Source organism: Schistocerca nitens, chromosome 1, assembly GCF_023898315.1.
Source record: "Schistocerca nitens isolate TAMUIC-IGC-003100 chromosome 1, iqSchNite1.1, whole genome shotgun sequence".
Taxonomy (NCBI): domain Eukaryota; kingdom Metazoa; phylum Arthropoda; class Insecta; order Orthoptera; family Acrididae; genus Schistocerca; species Schistocerca nitens.
Window position 1 is genome coordinate 947,620,690 of NC_064614.1, and position 20,565 is coordinate 947,641,254.

Sequence of the window (20,565 nt, forward strand, 5' to 3'; positions counted from 1 at the left end):
CTATCTGATTAAGTGATCTAACATTCCACACTCCGGTGAGTAGAATAACCTTCTGTTCCTAATTATGACATCCTCTCAAGTAGTCCTTGCCTAGAGATCCAAATGGAGGAGTATTCTAGCTGTTGTTGTTGTTGTGGTCTTCTGTCCAGGGGCTGGTTTGATGCAGCTCTCCATGCTATTCTATCCTGTGCAAGGTTCTTCATGTTCCACTGCAACCTACATCCTTCTGAATCTGTTTAGTGTATTCATCTCTTGGTCTCCCTCTACGATTTTTACCCTCCACGCTGCCCTCCAATACTAAATTGGTGATCTCTTGGTGCCTCAGAATATGCCCTACCAACCGATCCCTTCTTCTAGTCAAGTTGTGCTACAAATTTCTCTTCTCTACAATTCTGTTCAATACCTCCTCATTAGTTATGTGATCTACCCATCTAATCTTCTAGCTATTCATCGAAATTTAACCATACAGCAGAGCTCCATGGCCTCAGGAAAAATAACGGATGTAGTTTCCCCTTGCTTTTAGCCAGTCGGAGTACCATCGCAGCAAGGCCAGATCAGTCAAATCATCCACAGTTGTTTCTGCAGTTACTGAAAAGTCTGCTGCTGCTCTTCAAGAACCACATGTCTTTCTGCCCAGTCCACAGATACCCATCCGCTGTGGTTTCAACTACAGTATGGGTAAATGTATCATTTGGAATGCAAGCCACCCTGCCTTGGTAATATCCATGGTTATCATAGTTCCTTATTGTGAAAGGTGAACAAAATAATAAATGAATTAATGTAGATCAGATGCCATACTTAAAATTGTATTACTGTCAGCATAGACTTCACTGATGACACAGCACACTTGAGCAACAGCACTGATACGTAAAAAAGCAGCTTAGCCATGTGATGGATCTGTCTGAGAGAGTAAGACTATAGAGTGCTTTTGACACAATGAATCACTAGACAAGGTACAGTTATGTACCAGGATGAATAACCACTGACTATGGGAAAATTATAAGGTTCTATACATTTAAATTTTTAGATGAGATGTTCCTGAATAAAGGGCTATGTCAAACCACTAATTGCAATAGCATCACAAAATTAGACCTATATTTTTTGAGAAACCAGTGCAGGTAAAACTGTAGAGATCTGAACTCACACATGGTCTTAGCAACAATTTTTCTCCCTGCACATAATTCACAACTGAAACAGGAAAGGTGAAGAGATAGTAGTGCACAAAGGACCCTCTGATGAACACCTAAGTTGGGTTATAGTGAAGAGACATAGGTGTAGCTGGGGCCTACCACCAGACAAAAGAATTCTGCAATACAGTTTTCAGCATAGTTAAGATATTTCAACTTGATTATCGAAATAGAAGAGTTATGTACATTGGAGACTGTGAGTACAACTGGGTTGACAAATAAAATGATGACCTAATGGGGACCTGCACAATAAGTTGGGATGTATCATACCACTGTTTAGAAAGAGAAGTGTAGTAACATGATTCACATTGTCCATCGCACTTCACATAGTGTAGACTGGGAACTGTCTGCTAGGCATGCCCGATGTATAACTGACTGGGCACGGCCCGTGCTGCCTGAGTTGTTGTTGTTCCGCCGGCAGAGGGCGCGGCCGAATTCTCGCGTGCCCTCTGGTGGACGGGACTTTACTTGCGGCAACTACTGTCCGTGACGTGACGTGCCGATGTGCACCTCCCGCGATCTTTCTGGTGGCTACTGCAGGAAGGCTGCTATTTTATGTGCCCAACTGACTAAGAAGATCTAGAGTTGCATGTGTTCAAGGAGGAAAAACTCTACATAGCTCAGAAACATGAGGAAGATCGCAGACAACTTGCCAAGTTTAGGGGCAAGCTGAAATGGGTAGTACAATTCTGCCAAGGTTTCAAAATGACCTCTAAAGGCAGAATACAGATGTAGCCTATGCCACAGAAGCAATGGGAGTTATAGTCTGCAATGAGTCATCCTCTTCTAACATTACCTTTTTTTATAGTAATAACTGATTCCATGTATAATCTTGAATCTAGCTTAGGTGAAAATATTCTCAGCAATTTCATTAAAAGAATTCATATGGTTTTGTATACAATGTATTATATTTCAGGCTAAAATGTATAAAAAAGAAATTAAAGTGTTACAATCAATATGTAGTAACAGTTAAAATTACTCTTCTTTTAAAAATATTTGAAATTACAAAATTTGTGGCTAACTTAAAATTCATACTATTAATTGCACAATCTAACACCAATTATTATTAAATTCATTTCTGGATTAATTTATAAAATAATGTCAAATTTTATCAATGATTCATCTTTAGTTTTGAAAACTCTTTTTCTCTGTAGTGTAAACTCTTTGGAATAATGTGACTACCGCAGAATGTAAGTAGCAGTGGGCATGCCTCTGATGGAAATGACCACACTTCAAGCACTGACACCCAAATGAACCCAATACACCACCAGAGGACTCCACCAACTGCAACAAGATGACATCTAAAACACAACACAGTCATAAACTAAACCCCGCACCGTCATGACGTCACACAACACAACACCCTGATGTCACGGGTCAAAGCCGACGGTGGGATCAGACACCTCCGTTAACTCAGCAACTCTTCAACAGTTATTTTGTCATCACGAGCCTAAGAAATCAAAATTTTCAGCTGCAAGAAAGTACTCCTACATAAGACATTGAGCCATCTACAACAACAACGAGATAACCAAGATAAGTAAAAAGTTCTTCTTTCGTAATCCTACTCCTCTCAATGTTTTCAAGATTTGTGCAAGGAATGTGACTTTAATGGTGACGTGTGGGAGGGTAAGATTTCAAGTTTCACCTTTTCATCAGAACTGCACAGTGAATCCATGACCTTAATCCACTGAATCCATTAGCTTAATCCACCTGAACATACAGTCATTAAGAAATGAATTGCCTGAGTTGGTGATATTCTTTTTAAAAAATGCTGTGTGAAATACTGTCTCTGTAAGAAAACTGGCTTCAGGAAAAGGATTGTAACTTATTTACTCCAGATGGCTACACAAACAGTTGCCCCTGAAAGGCAAAGAGATAGATATTAAACATTTAACTGTAGAAGGAAAATTTGAAGCTGCTGCTGACTGATTCCTTGAATGCAAAGTGATTATAATATCTATACATTGTCCACCCAAAACAGACATAAATCTTTTAGTGCCATTGCTTAAATATAAATAATATAACAGAATATTTTAACTAATTCAACTGTGTGTGTTCTTGGTGAAACATAGTATATTGTATTAATGACACACTTTTTAGCCTTGTTCCACAGCCTTTGTTTCTGTATGATCTAGGTTTCAGGTTATAAACCCTGTTTCAGCACGTAAACGATCACAAAGATGAGTACCAAACAAAGATAAACATGTCAACTTCTTAAACTATCAGTTCTTGGCTTACACAGTACAAGTTTTCTCTGTTGACAATTTTGACAAAATTACATATTGATTTACAAAATTCCTTAGGACAGCATTTACAATACGTATGAATAACATACACTGGAGTAGAGCTATGCACATGAATGGAATTTTGTTATGTGAATAAAGGTACCAAGGTGCTTCATTTACGTAGGGGCTGCAGTGTTATTGAAAGGCTTGAATAGTAGAACTAAGTTTGTTCATTCAGTAATAAATGCGGAGATATGCACATCTGTTTCTTAATATTTAAAATTTCTATGCACTAGGTTCAGAAAACCCATAGACGTTAGAGATTAAAGAAGCCAGATTCATCCTTTGTCAAACATTGCATAAATGACAAACACAAATACATCATAGATACGTAACTCCTACACATAGAAGGAAAGGATGTAAGGCTCACTCAGTTAGAAATTTTAGAAGTTAAGAACTAGATGTGTGCATCTCCATGTTTAATATGGAATGAACAAACTCAGTTCAACTATTCACCGCTTTTAGACAAAACTGCAACCCCTACATAGAAGAAAAACCTTGGTGCCTCCAATCACATAGCAAAATTGCATTCCCGTTCATACCGACCTCCATCCAAACAGGCCTCGAAAGGCCCAAAGGTACCAACCAACTGCTGGGCCTCCTTAGTCCATAGGCATCACTGGGTGCAAAGATGGAGGGGCATGTGATCAGTATACTGCTCTCCCAGCCATTGTCAATATTTGTGACCAGAGTCGCTACTTCCCAATCAAATAGCTCCGCAATTGGCAATACTAGAGCGGAGAGCAGCCCGCTTGCCAACAGTGCTCAGAAGATACGGACAGTGACCCATCCAATTGCTAGCCAAGCCCAAGAGTGCTCGACTTTGGTGATCTGATGGGAACTGATGCTACCATAGTGGCTAGGCTGTTGGCTGTTCCTGTGCATGGGTCTACACCAATGTATGTCCTAATGAATTTTGTAAATCCATATTAATTTTGTCAAAATTGTCAACAGAGATAACTTTTACATTTTAAGATAAGAATCGACAGTTTAAAAGGAGACATGTTTATCTTTTCTAGGTTCTCATCTATTGGATTAGTTGTCCACTAGAAAACTGGACTATAACCCAAAACCTAGATTGTTCAGTAGTAAAGTGTGTGAAAGGAGGCTAAAAAATGTTTTGTTTGGTTCATACAAAGAGAATATTAATCATTGGTGGTGTGTTAGTGAAAAATTCTGACACTAGGGTTTTTCTAGGTATTCTTAGGTCACATAACTTTGACTACCTCAACAATAACCCTACGAGACAAAATACTTGCCTAGATAATGTCATTTCAAATAAATGTAAACATGAAACTTAGTTGAAAAGCATTAAGCCATTTTATGTCACCAAGATGGCCTACTCCTTATGCTGTCTGTAGTTGAAAATATATGAATATGAGGCTTAATCCAGGACAATGAGACTGCTGCATGGCATAGTGTAAATTTCAGATAGAATCTGCGGGGTATTGACTGGAGCTCCATTCTCAATAGGTATCAGTTCTCTTGTGAAGTATATGAAAGTTTCTTACATACTACTGTAGTCAACTTTAATAAATACTGTCCTACTACAAATACCAAGCGGCCATGTTCAAAGAAAGGCAAGAAAGGAGGTATAACTAAGTGATACACTTCTTACCTGTGTGAACTAACAATACTGCAGAAGTCACATTATGAAATGTCATGTAACAGTAGTATATACAATCCAGTGAATCTGAAACTGAAGCAATATTACAGAAATGAAATAAGTAAAACTAAAAAAGGCATATTATAACATAACAGATAAGTAAAGTAACAAATGCAAGACAGCTTGGAAAAAATCTAAGATCTACGCAAAAAAAGAACTACCTATTTAACTTGATCTCAACTTTCTCTGTTTAGGGAAGTATGCAGTACATAAAGATGAGACAATAGCCAATAATGACAGTGAATCAGCCATAGTTACCTCACTGGATACAGAAACCAGCAACCACAATAATAGTCAGTTTGAATGGAAATCTGTTTTCCCAAAGGATGTAGCACATGTAGTAGCAAAACTTGTTACTCAAAAACTGAGTACTATTATGGCCTTTCCAACTTTAATATAAAAAAATTGCAGAAATCATAAGCCTACCTTGTGAAATAAATTAGGTGTTTGAAAGTGCCTTTCCTAACTGTTTAAAGTTAATTGTAATTAAACCTGTGGATAAAAAGGGAGATAGGGAATCACCAGAAAATTATAGACCCATCACTGTAGTTCCATTATTATCTAAAATCATTGAAACAACAATGAAAAAGCAACTAAATGAATATGTTGAGGAGAACTGCCTCTTAAATCAGGTACTATACGGATTTTTTTGTAGGTCAGTCCACTGTTAAAACAGTGCAGGCTATTGTTTTATCTGTCCAAGGAATTGGAACATGAGCAATACACATCTACCACATTGGTTGTACTGACAAAGGTCTTTAACAGAATATTGCATAATATTCTTGTAAATAAACATAATGAAATAACAGACAGGAGGCTATAATTACCAAAACCACACTTGTCCAGTAGGAAATAAATGACTGTAAATGAGTCAAATACAATGTCAGGCTTTCTGAACGTCATAAGAGGAGTGCCTCAAGTATTGGTGCTTGGGCCATTTTTGTTCACTGTTTATGTTAACGACCTACCTATCTTGCTACCTTTCAAAAGCAGCAATGCCTGCAGAGGATACACCACATTTATCATCTTCCATAATGACACAAATGCCATGAACGAAATGAATGAACTTGTAATGGAAAAGGCATCTTCTTGATTCGGGTGAATGAAAAGAAATTACAATAAAGCAAAACAGAATGTAGCATTATCTCTAAAAGGTAATAACTACCATGGCAAAGACTGTTAAATTACTGGGTATCCACCTTGACAGCAAACTGATGTGGAAAACATGCACAGACCATTTCAGCAAGGTCCGAGCAGGCACACGGGGGGAGGGCTTTATTAGTGATTGGGAGCTCAAATGTTAGGCAGGTGATGGAGCCCCTTAGGGAAATAGCGGAAAGGTCAGGGAAGAAGGTCAGTGTTCACTCTGTCTGCTTGCCAGGTGGTCTCATCTGAGATGTGGAGGAGGCCCTGCCGGCGGCGATAGAGAGCACTGGGTGCACCAGACTGGGTGCACCAATGACTCCTGCCATCTGGGTTCTGAGGTCATCCTCAGTTCATACAGGTGGTTGGCAGCGTTGGTGAAGGTGGAAAGCCTCGCTCGCGGGGTGGAATCTGAGCTAACTATTTATAGTGTCATTCTCAGATCCGATCACGGTCCTCTGGTTTGGAGCCAAGTGGAAGGCTTAAACCAGAGGCTCAGATGATTCTGCAGAGATATGGGATGCAAATTTCTCAACCTCCGCTATCGGGTGGAGCAACTTAGGGTCCCCCTGAATAGGTCAGGCGTGCACTACATGCAGGAAGTGGCTACAAGGGTGGCGGAGTACGTGTGAAGTGCACGTGTGTTTTTTAGGTTAGAAAATTCCCTCCCTAGGCCCGACAAGACACCTCCCAAGACGCGACAAGGTAGCAGTAGGCAAAACGCAACAAGGAATGACAATATTAATGTGGTAATAGTAAACTGCAGGAGCATCTATAGAAAGGTCCCAGAACTGCTCTCATTAATAAATGGTCACAATGCCCACATAGTACTAGGGATGGAAAGTTGGCTGAAACCAGATGTAAACAGTAATGTAATTCTAAACTCAGATTGGAATGTATACCACCGAGACAGGCTGGACAGTGAAGGGGGAGGCGTGTTTATAGCGATAAAAAGTGTAATAGTATCGAAGGAAATTGACGAAGATCCAAAATGTGAAATAATTTGGGTGAAGGTCACGGTTAAAGTAGGCTCAAACATGGTAATTAGATGTCTCTATAGGCCCCCTGGCTCAGCAGCTGTTGTGGAAGAACACCTGAAGGAACATTTGAAAAATAGTAGATTTCCCGACCATGTTATAGTTTTCAGTGGAGATTTTAATTTATCAGATATAGACTGGGAGACTCAAACATTTATAATGGGTGGCAGGGACAAAGAATCCAGTGAAATTATTATGAGTGCATTATCTGAAAACTACCTTGAGCAGTTAAACAGAGAACTGACGCATGGCGATAACGTATTAGTCCTTCTGGTGACAAACAGACCTGAACTATTTGAAACAGTTAATGCAGAACAGGGAATCAGCGAAAATAAAGTGGTTACAGCACAGGTGATTTCAGCCGTAAATAGAAATATTAAAAAAGGTAGGAAGATTTTTCTGTTATCAAAAGTGACACAAAGCATATGCCTCTACACAAAAGTTTTATCTCAAGTACAGATAGTGTTGAGGATCAGTGGACAAAGTTCAAAACCATCGTACAATATGCATTAGATGAGTATGTGCCAAGCAAGATCATAAGAGATGGAAAAGAGCCATCGTGGTACAACAACCGAGTTAGAAAACTGCTACGGAAGCAAAGGGAAATTCACAGCAAACATAAACATAGCCAAAGCCTTGCAGACAAATAAAAATTACATGAAGCAAAATGTGGTGTGAGGAGGGCTATGCGAGAGGCGTTCAACAAATTCGAAAGTAAAGTTCCATGTACTGACTTGGCAGAAAATCCTAAGAAATTTTGGTCTTATGTCGAAGCAGTGGGTGGATCAAACAAAATGTCTAGACATTCTGTGACCAAAATGGTACTGAAACAAAGGATGACAGACTAAAGGCCAAAATACTAAATGTCTTTTTCCAAAGATGATTCACAGAGGAAGACTGCACTGTAGTTCCTTCTCTAGATTGTCGCACAGATGACAAAATGGTAGATATCAAAATGGATGACAAAGGGATAGAAAAACAATTAAAATTGCTCAAAAGAGGAAAGGCTGCTGGACCTGATGGGACACCAGTTCGATTTTACACAGAGTACATGAAGGAACTTGCCCTCCTTCTTGCAGCGGTGTACCATAGGTCTCTAGAAGAGCGTAGTGTTCCAAAAGATTGGGAAAGGGCACAGGTCATCCCCGTTTTCAAGAAGGGACATAGAACAGATGTGCAGAACTATAGACCTATATCTCTAATGTCGATCAGTTGTAGACTTTTGGAACACGTATCATGTTCAAGTATAATGACGTTTCTGGAGACTAGAACTCTACTCTGTAGGTATCAGCATGGGTTCCGAAAAACCCAGCTGGTGCTATTGATTCACAAGACCCAGAGGGCCATTGACAAGGGTTCCCAGGTAGATGCCGTGTTTCTTGACTTCTGCAAGGTGTTTGATACAGTTCCCCACAGTCACTTAATGAATAAAGTAAGAGCATAAGGACTATCAGACAAATTGTATATGGCTTATTTCAGTTCTATTATATCCTACGGAATAACACTCTGGGGTGCAACTAAATGTTGCTTGAGAGAGGTTTTAAAATTACAGAAAACGGCCATTAGAATTATTACACACAGCTCCCCACAAACACACTGCAAGCCATTGTTCATACAGGTAACGTACTTACAGTACCATCTTTGTACATATTAAAAAGCATACTGCATACAAGAACACACTTGAGTAGTTTACGTGTAAATTCAGATCTTCATGACTACAATACACATATCTGTAAGAATCTGCATGTAGAAAGAACAAGAAAAAGAAAAACTCAAAAACATGTTAGCCACTATGGAATAAAGCTTTATAATGCTCTGCCACTCTGTATCAGGGGAACAGAAGATGAAGGAAAATTTAAGTCAGAATTTAAAAAGTTTAAGATAAATAAATGTTTTTATAGCATAGAGGAATATTTTGAATCCTTAAATCACTAACTGATAGTTATATTGTTAATATCATATTCTCATTGTCAGTTCTATGTCTCATTTATACTCTTTTTAACTCTAAAATTATGTGTAATATGTGTTTTCCAAAATGTACTAATATATATAAATCTATCACATACAATACATGTTAAAGTAGCATGTAAAAGAACAACACATTAATTCAATGTTTTTATTTTTCAACATATTATATAATGTTAATTTTATGTGCTTTAATTCAATGTTTTAATTTTCAACATAATGTTAATTTTGTGTGTTTGATAGAAATTTGTAATATTCTGCTGTGCATATTCTGGACTGTATTATGACAATTCCTATATCATGTAAATGATGATAAGGATAATAAATGAAATGAAATGAAATTGGATTGAAGAGTTCCTAGATAACAGAACGCAGCATGTCATTCTGAGTGGAGAGAAGTCTTCCGAAGAAAGAGTGATCAAGTGTGCCGCAGGGGAGTGTCATAGGACCATTGCTATTTGCAATATATATAAATGACCTTGTGGATAATTTCAGAAGTTCACTGATGCTTTTTGTGGATGATGCTGTAGTATATCGAGAGGTTGTATCAATGGAAAATTGTACTGAAATGCAGGAGGATCTGTAATGAATTGATGCGTGGTGTAGGGAATGGCAGTTGAATCTCAATGTAGACAAGTGTAATGTGCTGCAAATACATAGTAAGAAAGATCCTTTATCATTTAGTTACAATATAGCAGGTCAGCAACTGGAAGCAGTTAATTCCATAAATTATCTGGGAGTACACATTAGGAGTGATTTAAAATGAAATGACCATATAAAATTAATCATTGGTAAATCAGATGCCAAATGGAGATTCATTGGAAGAATCCTAAGAAAATGCAGTCCGAAAACAAAGGAAGTAGGTTACAGTACACCTGTTTGCCCACTGCTTGAATACTGCTCACCGGTGTTGGATCTGAACCAAATAGGTTTGATAGAAGAGATGAGAAGATCCAACAGCGAGCAGCGCACTTCATTACAGGATCATTTAGTAATCGCGAAAGCATTACAGAGATGATAGATAAACTCCAGTGGAAGACTCTACAAGAGAGACGCTCAGTAGCTTGGCATGGGCTTTTGTTGAAGTTTCAAGAACATACCTTCACCGAGGTGATTTTTGCATTCCCCTTGGTGGTGGTTGTCATAACTTGTAGCTCCTGCTGGTGGAATCTTATCTGCCAGAGTTACATCAGTGCATTTTTATATAACAGTTTACTAATAAGTGCTATGTTTGACACCAATGTGAGGAGAAATCATTGATTTTGACGGCCAATGACTTAAGTGTCAGGAAGTCGTTTCTTAAAGTTCAAATGGTTCAAACGGCTCTGAGCACTATGGGACTCAACATCTTAGGTCATCAGTCCCATAGAACTTAGAACTACTTAAACCTAACTAACCCAAGGACATCACACACATCCGTGCCCGAGGCAGGATTCGAACCTGCGACCGTAGCGGCCGCGCGGTTCCAGACTGTAGCGCCTAGAACGGCATGACCACACCGGCTGGCTGAGCTAGCTAGGCTCTATTAAATTATGACACAGATTCTCTGGGCAGCATTTACCTTCAGCAGCCTAAATATTTAGTACTGCTGGTAGACACATAAAAGTAAAAGGACACAACACTATTCTAGCACAACACATAAAAGGACACAACACTAGTCTAGTGTTCGAAACTATTACCTCCTTCCTTGGGGAGGGGGGGGGGGGGGATTAGGGCTAAATTGTGAAGGGTTCCAACGGGAGAGCAAGGCACTCAGGGCCCGCAATTAGAAGAACCCACCCATAGTGAGGATGATGGTGGACTACTGAGGGATTCCTATCATCGATGGCTCTGAGTGATCTGGCCTTTCTTTGTAACCCTCCTCAATTCATTCCTCTCTCCTCTCCAAGGAAGCAACTAATAGTTTCCAAAGCTAGGTTAGCATCATCCACATGTTTCTATCAGCTGTACTAAATATTTCACCTCAAGAAATTTAGTACTACCTAGCAATTCTGTCTCATAATTTAATAGTTTTCTTGACTGAATTTTCCTTTTAAATGTGGGTAGATCTCTTTCTTCCTGTGCAACATACTTTAATCATAATCACTGTAATCCTTTATCTCTACTTACGTTGTCTTCCTGCTTAGCTGAGTGGTAATGTCTACATCTGTATCTGCTTGGAGACTCTGCAAATCACATTTAAGTGCCTGGCAGAGGGTTCATCAAACCACCTTCACTGTTTCTCTATTACTCCAATCTTGTACAGTGTTCAAATACAAGAAGACCTATATCTTTTTGTGCAAGCTCTGATTTCCCTTATTTTATCATGGTGATCATTTCTCCCTATGTAGGTCAGCGTCAACAAAATATTTTCGCATTCAGAGGAGAAAGTTGGTGATTGCAATCTCATGAGAAGATTCCTCCGCGGTCAAAATGCCTTTGTTTTAGTGATGTCCACCCCTAATCCTGTATAATTTCAGTGACACTCTCCCCCATTTCACAACAATACAAAACATTCTGCCCTTCTTTGAACTTTTTCGTTGTACTCCATAAATCCTATCTGGTAAGGATCCTACACCGCGAAGCAGTATTCTAAAAGAGGACGGACAAGCGTGGTGTAGGCAGTCTCCTTAGCAGATCTGTTACATTTTCTAAGTGTCCCGCCAATAAAATGCAGTCTTTGGTTAGCCTTCCCCACAACATTTTCTATGTGTTCCTTCCAATTTCAGTTGTTCATGATTGTGATTCCTAGGTATTTAGTTGAATTTACAGCCTTTAAATTTGACTGATTTATCGTGTAACCAAAGTTTAATGGGCTCCTCTTAGCACTCACGTGGACGACTTCACAATTTTCATTATTGAGATTCAATTGTCAATTTTCATACCATATAGATATTTTTTTCTAAATTTTTCAATTTGTTTCGATCTTCTGATGACCTTACTAGTTGATAATCGACAGCATCATCTCCAAACAACCTCAGACGGCTGCCCAGATTGTCTCCCACATTGTTTACATAGGAAACAGCAAGGACCTTGAGGAACGCCAGAAATCACTTCTGTTTTACTTGATGACTTTCTGTCAATTATTACAAACTGTGACCTCTCTGACAGGAAAACATGAATCCAGCCACATAGCTGAGACGATATTCCATAAGCACACAATTACACTACAAGCCCCTCATGTACAGTGTCAAAAGCCTTCCGGAAACCCAGATATACGGAATCAATTTGAAATCCCTTGTCAGTAGCACTAACACTTTGTGGGGATAATGAGCAAGTTGTTCTTCACAAGAACAATATTTTTTAAATCTGTGTTGACTGTTTGTCAATAGACCATTTTCTTCAAGGTAATTCATAATGTTTGAACACAATATAAGTTTCAAAATCCTGCTGCATATTGACTTTAATGATATCGACCTGTAATTTAGTGGATTACTCCTACTACCTTTTTTGAATATTGGTGTGACCTGTGTAACTTTCCAGTCGTTGGGTACGGGTCTTTTGCCGAGCAAACAGTTGTATATGATTGTTAAGTATGGAGCTATTGCATCAGCGTACACTGAAACTAACCTAATTGTTATACAGTCTGGACCAGAAGACTTGCTTTCTTTAAATGATTTAAGATGCTTCACTATTCCAAGGATATCTACTTCTACATTACTCATGCAGGCAGCTGTTCTTGATTCGAATTCTGGAATGTTTACTTTGTCTTCTTCGATGAAGGAATTTCGTAAGGTTGTGTTTAGCAACTCTGCTTTGGCAGCACTGTTGTTGATAGCATATCCATCGTTATCACACAGAGACGGTGTCCTACCGCTAGCATACTTCACATACAACCAGAATCTCTTTGGATTTTCTGCCAGGTTTTGAGACAAAGTTTCACTGTGGAAAGTACCATAAGCATCTTGCATTGAAGTCCACACTAAATTTTGAGCTTTTGTAAAAGATCGCCAATCTTGGAGATTTTGCATCTGTTTAAATTTGGCATGTTTTTTCACTGTTTCTGCAACAGTGTTCTGACCCATTTTGTGTACCAAGGAGAAGCAGCTCCATCATTTGTTAATTTATTTGGTGTAAATCTCTCAATTGCTGCTGATACTATTGCTCTGAATTCAAGTCACCTTTGGTCTACACTTACATTGTTAATTTGGAAGGAGCAGAGATTCTCTCTCAGGAAGGCATCAAGCGAACTTTTGTTTGCTTTTTTGAACAGGTCTACTTTTCATTTATTGTTGGAGAGTTTGGGGGTTACAATATTCAATCCTACTATGACAACCCTGTGTTCACTAATCCCTGTATCCATTTTGACACTTGTTATTAACTCAGTATTATTTGTTGCTAAGACGTCAATCATATTTTCACAACCATTTACTATTTGCATATGCTCATGAACTAACTGCTCGAAATAATTTTCAGAGAATGCATTTAGGGCAATTTTGGGTGATATTTTATGAGTACCTTTGGAATTAAACATGTATTTTCACCAATATATTGAGGGTAAATTAAAGTCACCACCAACTATAATTGTATGGGTTGGGTACATGTTTGAAAACAAACTCAAATTTTCCTTGAATCTTCCAGCAATTGTATCATCTGAATTGGGAGGTCAGTAAATGGATCCAATTATTATTTTACTCCAGTTGCCAAAACTGACCTCTGCCCATACTAACTAACAGGGACTATCTACTTTAATTTTGCGACAAGATAAACTACTTTTAACAGCACCAAACATGCCACCGCCAACTATGTTTGGCCTATCCTCTCAGAATACCATTAGGTTATTTGCTGCTTTCTATTAGTGCATGGATATCTGATACTTTCCCAACACAGCTACTATACAGTTTACAACTGTTATACCAATGGTTCCTATATCTATGTTCTTCCTGTGTTTGGCCTGCACCCTTTTCACTGAAGCCCTTTTTGTGTTTTCACGAGACCCTCTAACCAATAAGACCGTCCAGTCCACACCACACAGTCCCTGCTACCTGTGTATCTGCCTCCTCCATGTAGTGGACTCCTAACCTATTCAGTGAAATCTGAAACCCAACCATCCTATGATGCAAATTGAGGAATACATGCAGCCTACATGGTCACAGAACCGTCTGAGCCTCTGATTCACACCCTCCACTTGGCTCTGTACCAGAGGTCCGCAATCGCTCCTGTCGACTATGCTGCAAATGGTCAGTTCTGTTTTCATCTTGCAAGCAAGACTGGCAGTCATTACCACTTCTGTTAGCTGCTCAAAACCAGAGAGAATCTCTTCTGATCCAAAGTGACACACATCATTGGTACCAACATGAGCCACTACCCGCAGTTGGCTGCACCCTCTGCTCTTCATGGCATCCAGAAGCACCCGTTCCATGTCTGGAATGACTCCACCTGGTTTGCGCATGGAGTGCACATTGGCTTTCTTCCTCCTTACAGCCATGTCCCTAAGGGGCCACATAATGTGCCTAACGTTGGAGCTATCAACTATCAATAACCCCACCCTCTATCATCGTCCAGATCTTGCAGGCTGAGAGGTTTCCTCTGAAACAGGACAGGCGGCTGCATCTGGCTGAGTAACAGTGTCAGCTACAGACAGCACCTGGAACATGTTTGTCAGACTAACTGAGGAGGTCTTACGTGTGGTCCGTGGAAGGTCTTTCGCCACATGCTATACTCCAGGGTGACCTCCCACTTGACCACAAGTGAGGAATCAACTTCAGTGTGTGCAGTAACTGTGCTGGGCACTGGTGAGGACCAACTGGATCCTCGGATGTACTGGACATCCATTGGATCCCCACGGCCAGCCCACAACATGCTTGCCTACCATGCAGCAGGCCTGGATTTGATTCTTGACTGGATTGGAGATTTTCTCCACTCGTGGACCAGGTTTTGTGTTCTCCTCATCATCATCTCATCATCACTGACATGCAAGTCATCCAGTATTGCATCACCTGAAATAAGACTTGCACTCAGCAGCTCAACTTCCCCAGATGGGGCCTCGGAGCAAATAATACCACATGATCACTTCATTTCATTTATTTATTTATGTTTAAGTTAACTTTTTTAGCCAAGATCAGCAAAGTATTGTAGGTGTATGTTTGTGAAAAAGTTAAATTTTTCACCTGCAGTGTCCACTTTATGAACCTCTTCCCAATTTATTCTACCTGTATCTATGTAAAAATTCTGACAGATATAGGTTATCACTTTCATAAAGCATTTTCTTTCTGTGATCTAAACCTAACTGACAGGCATATTTTATTCTTAAAAGATCCAGAAAAACAATTTCTTATTGATTTAGCATCTAAATCACTGAAAGTAGTTGAGGCCAAAAACAAATCTCATTATAAACTTTATTGCGGGAAAACATCAAAAACAGTACATAGCACTATAAATCGACAAATAATGAGTCTCCAGCAAAGTCTGGACAACTTATTAGTTTCCACTCTACTTGATGAAGCTTAACTTAACTGTAGCACCACTAAGAGGGGGCAAAAATTGTCCACAGTATTTAATTTATTTGTGTAATATAATTTGTTGAAGTGAAGAAGCAAGAATTTGGGTAGTTGCAGAAAAATATCTAGAGTATGTGCTGTCATAGTTTTATAATTTTTGTGAATTATTTAAATCTGCCTATTATATTTCATTTAAGTGCTGGCAGGTCCCCCCCCCCCCCACTCTTAGCAGAGTGAAAATCTCATTCTGGAAACATCCCTCAAGCTGTGGCTAAGCCGTGTCTCCACATATCCTTTCTTCCAGGAGTGCTAGTTCTGCAAGGTTCGCAGGAGAGCTTCTGTGAAGTTCGGAAAGTAGGAGACGAGGTACTGGCGGAAGTAAAGCTGTGAGGACGTGGCGTGAGTCGTGCTTGGGTAGCTCAGATGGTAGAGCACTTGCTCGCGAAAGGCAAAGGTCCCGAGTTCGAGTCTCTGTCCGGCACACAGTTTTAATCTGCCAGGAAGTTTCAAATCTCCTTTGTTGTTCAAGCAGTTGTATATTACTCACAGTTCTAATAAAATGTCTCATCAGTATCAGAGGTTTCTCACAGATGAAGAGGTGTCAGCTATAATAAATGAAGCAAGTGAATGTGATGAATGTGATCCAGAAGAAGTTCATACAGTTGTGACATATGATAGTGACACAGCAATTGAAAATGAGTCAAGTTCACAGAGTTCATCCCCTGATGAACAGCATGCAGCTGCTTCTAGCATCACTGTTGCAGCAAAAAGCGGTAGGGAATATATTACTTCACCTCAAAGGCAAGTACACAGGTCAGTACAAAATACAGTTAATTTTTGTGCAGGTTTGACACATGAAGGCTTGATCTCTAGTGTGTCAGAACCTTTCAAAAAGTTTATAACTCACAAAATAATGAAGATTATCATGGACTATAAGAACCAAGAAACTTGTAATAAGAACTTAAAACTTACAACCATAGAAGAAATGTGTACCTTCATTAGTATTTTGATACTCATGGCCACTAATAAGGACACTAGACTGCCTCTTGAGGACTTATAGGGGAAAGTACTGGGAAAGAATATTTACATAACTACAATGAGTCGTATTCGATGTGGAGAATTTCTGTACCTGATTAGATCTGATGATAAAGAAACGAGAACCAAAAAGTGAAAGCTGGATAAGTTTTGCCCTCATTGTGAAGTTTTTGACAAAATGTTTGTAAAATACTACATACCAAGTGCAGATCTAATGATCAATCAAATGCTCTCCCTATTTGAAGGAAGAGGTCCCTTTAAGGTCTTTATGAAAGACAAGCCTGGGAAGTAGGGCATATTGATCAGGATGTTATCAGATGAACACACCTGGTACATTCTAAAAATGGAGGTCTTTGCAGGGAAGGATGAATGACCTGCCAAGGAACGGAGTGCAAAGGCGGTTGTTAGATGCCTAATGAATCTGCTGGCAGGAAGTGGAAGAAATATAATGACAGATCGTTATTATACATCCATAGACCTAGCCAAGGAGTCTTACAAGGATAAGTTTACTTTGGTGGGAACATTTAAGAGTAACAGGAAACACATACCAGAACAGTTAAAGATGACGCAGGGTCAAGAGCTATTTTTATCTAAGTTCTTCTTCACAGATCCAAAAGCAGGCAACACACCAGTTACCTTGGTTTCTTACATCTCCAAACTGAAGGCTACTAAGGATCTCCCACTTCTTTCAACACAATACAATGACAACAAAGTGGACGAGACAACAGAGAGAGAGAGAAAAAAAAGACAAACATCAATCTCTACTACAATGAAACCAAAGGAAGCATAGACAGCCTTAATCATATGATGCGACATCATTCAGTAAAACAAGGGGCGAGAAAGTGGCCATTATCACTCTTTTTCACCTTGATAGATATTGCCTGCCTCAATGCTGGAACAATTTTCACCCCAAATTGGAATAAGAAGAATCATAATGTAAGAAGGCTGCATCTGTTAGAATTAGGTCAACAGCTCTTTAGGCCAGCTGTGTAAGAGAGAGCAAAGAATATCATGGGTTTGCAAAAGCCTATCATCTCTGTAATGGAAAGTGTTCTAGGGAAAACACCCCAGCATTACTGCAACTGTTCAATCTGTTGAATTTTATTCAAGAGAAAGATGTTACATCTGTTTGAAGAGTAAAAACTCTAAAAATGAAAAAGACAAGATGACAAAAGTGTCTATAGTTTGTTGCAGGTGTTCCAAGTTAGTGTGTTCCACTCATTCTGCAAAAACAGTCATATGCAATGGTTGTGAAATTGAAAGTGAAAGTGAGTAGGAAGTAAAAACTCAGTTATAATTTCTGACTTTGATTTTCTGTTGTTTTTGTGTGGTTTGCTATTGTATGTTCTTTTATGATTTCTTAATGTAAGTCTGATGTATATGAAAGTGTTAGTGTCATGATAAAAATATAATAATATTTCTCATATTCATTACTTTATTTATTGTATTTGTATATGTTATAATGTCCCTGATAACTGTGGAAAGTGTGCTGCAACCTAGTAAAGAAATTTTTAGTTCATTAAATAATCAAAACAAAACAAACAAACAAAAATGTTAATGTGATGGCAATTTTGCCCCCACCCCGCCCCACCCCTTAGACATCCATGTGACAGATCTGAGCTTAGTTGTGCTAGGGTTAAATTATGACTTGTAAACTATTAGTATTAACAGCTTGTGTGTTTTAGATCCACTGTTGTGCCAGACCATTCAGTGACCTGTTCAATTCAATATTCTATAATACATAAGGCTTGGGAGTCAACTTAGATTTTTGTACATAAAAGCACTCCCACCCCAACCATGCATTAGTTCTACAACAGTATTAGATTAGCTTGTATGCACCTAGCTCTAAGCATTTGCCCATTTATTTTCCTGTATTAATACCAGGAGTTCATCATTTTTATTTTTTTATTTACTTACATTTAAACAGGAGACATGGAATGAGTAAAAGATGCCAAAGTAAAACATAGAGAATCACATAAGTATAATGGATATTGCTTTGGCAGTTCTCCATGTAAGTAGTGCCTTACTAGACGCATTCAGCTTACCAAAAGGATTCATATTTTAACAATACCAGTAATGATGTGACCTGATGACTGACAATGCATTAAGAACACATGTGTCACCACTGCCAAAGATCACCGCAACCTCTGCCTTAACACATTCCATAGAATGCATTATTCAGGGCTTGTCATAATATTAGTTTGAATCAAATATATACTGGCATTTTTTTATGAGGTTGTTTAAGCTTCAGATAAAATTCATACAATTCTGTATAGTCTCTTGAATGGCAAACAAACTTTTCCCAGCGGATAAGCTGTTCCTTGATCCCATTTTTGTAAAATGAATGTGTCTGTAACAGCAGCCAGTTGTGCAGAATCACTTTGACAATGCCACTGATGTCAAATCTGTGTTCCCTGATTGCTTCCTTTAGTGGTGCAAGCAAATGAAGTTCTCAGGGCAATAACTGTGGATTGTAGGAAGGATGATCTTGTGTGATCCAGAACAATTCCTGAATGTTTTGCTGAGTTCGGGTAGTTGTTTGGTGAGAAGATGAGGCACCCACTTTCCATCTATTTTCAAAATTCAAGGTTATCAGTAATGATTTCCCGAGTATTACTGGAGCTAGTGCCAACCTCAGTAGCAAATTTAAGAACTGTTATTTGTCATTCGTTGTCAATAAGCTAGCTAACAATGTAAATATTCTCTTCAGTCATACTGGTCATCCGGCAATATTGGTGAGCTGCATTCTCAACAGTTTCTCTTTCTTGCTAAAACTTTTTGTGCCATGTGTGCACTCTAGTCTTTTTCAGAGTATTATCCCTGAACGGTGCCACAAGTCTTTTCAAAATGTTGGGTGGTTTTACACCCTCTGTTGTGAATACTTCATTATAATGTATCTAAAAACAAAGATGATGTGACTTACCAAATGAAAGTGCTGGCAGGTCGAAAGACACACAAACAAACACAAACATACACACAAAATTCAAGCTTTCGCAACAAACTGTTGCCTCATCAGGAAAGAGGGAAGGAGAGGGAAAGACGAAAGGATGTGTGTTTTAAGGGAGAGGGTAAGGAGTCATTCCAATCCCGGGAGCGGAAAGACTTACCTTAGGGGGAAAAAAGGACGGGTATACACTCGCGCGCACACACACACACACACACACACACACACACATATCCATCCACACATATACAGACACAAGCAGACATATTTAAAGACAAAGAGGTTGGGCAGAGATGTCAGTCGAGGCAGAAGTGCAGAGGCAAAGATGTTGTTGAATGACAGGTGAGGTATGAGTGGCGGCAACTTGAAATTAGCGGAGATTGAGGCCTGGTGGATAACGGGAAGAGAGGATATATTGAAGAGCAAGTTCCCATCTCCGGAGTTCGGATAGGTTGGTGTTAGTGGGAAGTATCCAGATAACCCGGATGGTGTAACACTGTGCCAAGATGTGCTGGCCGTGCACCAAGGCATGTTTAGCCACAGGGTGATCCTCATTACCAACAAACACTGTCTGCCTGTGTCCATTCATGCAAATGGACCAACAATTAAAGGGAACAGCCATGGGTACCAGGATGGCCCCTTCGTACGCCAACCTATTCATGGGTCACTTAGAGGAAGCCTTCTTGGTTACCCAGGCCTGCCAACCCAAAGTTTGGTACAGATTTATTGATGAGATCATCATGATCTGGACTCACAGTGAAGAAGAACTCCAGAATTTCCTCTCCAACCTCAACTCCTTTGGTTCAATCAGATTCACCTGGTCCTACTCCAAATCCCATGCCACTTTCCTTGATGTTGACCTCCACCTGTCCAATGGCCAGCTT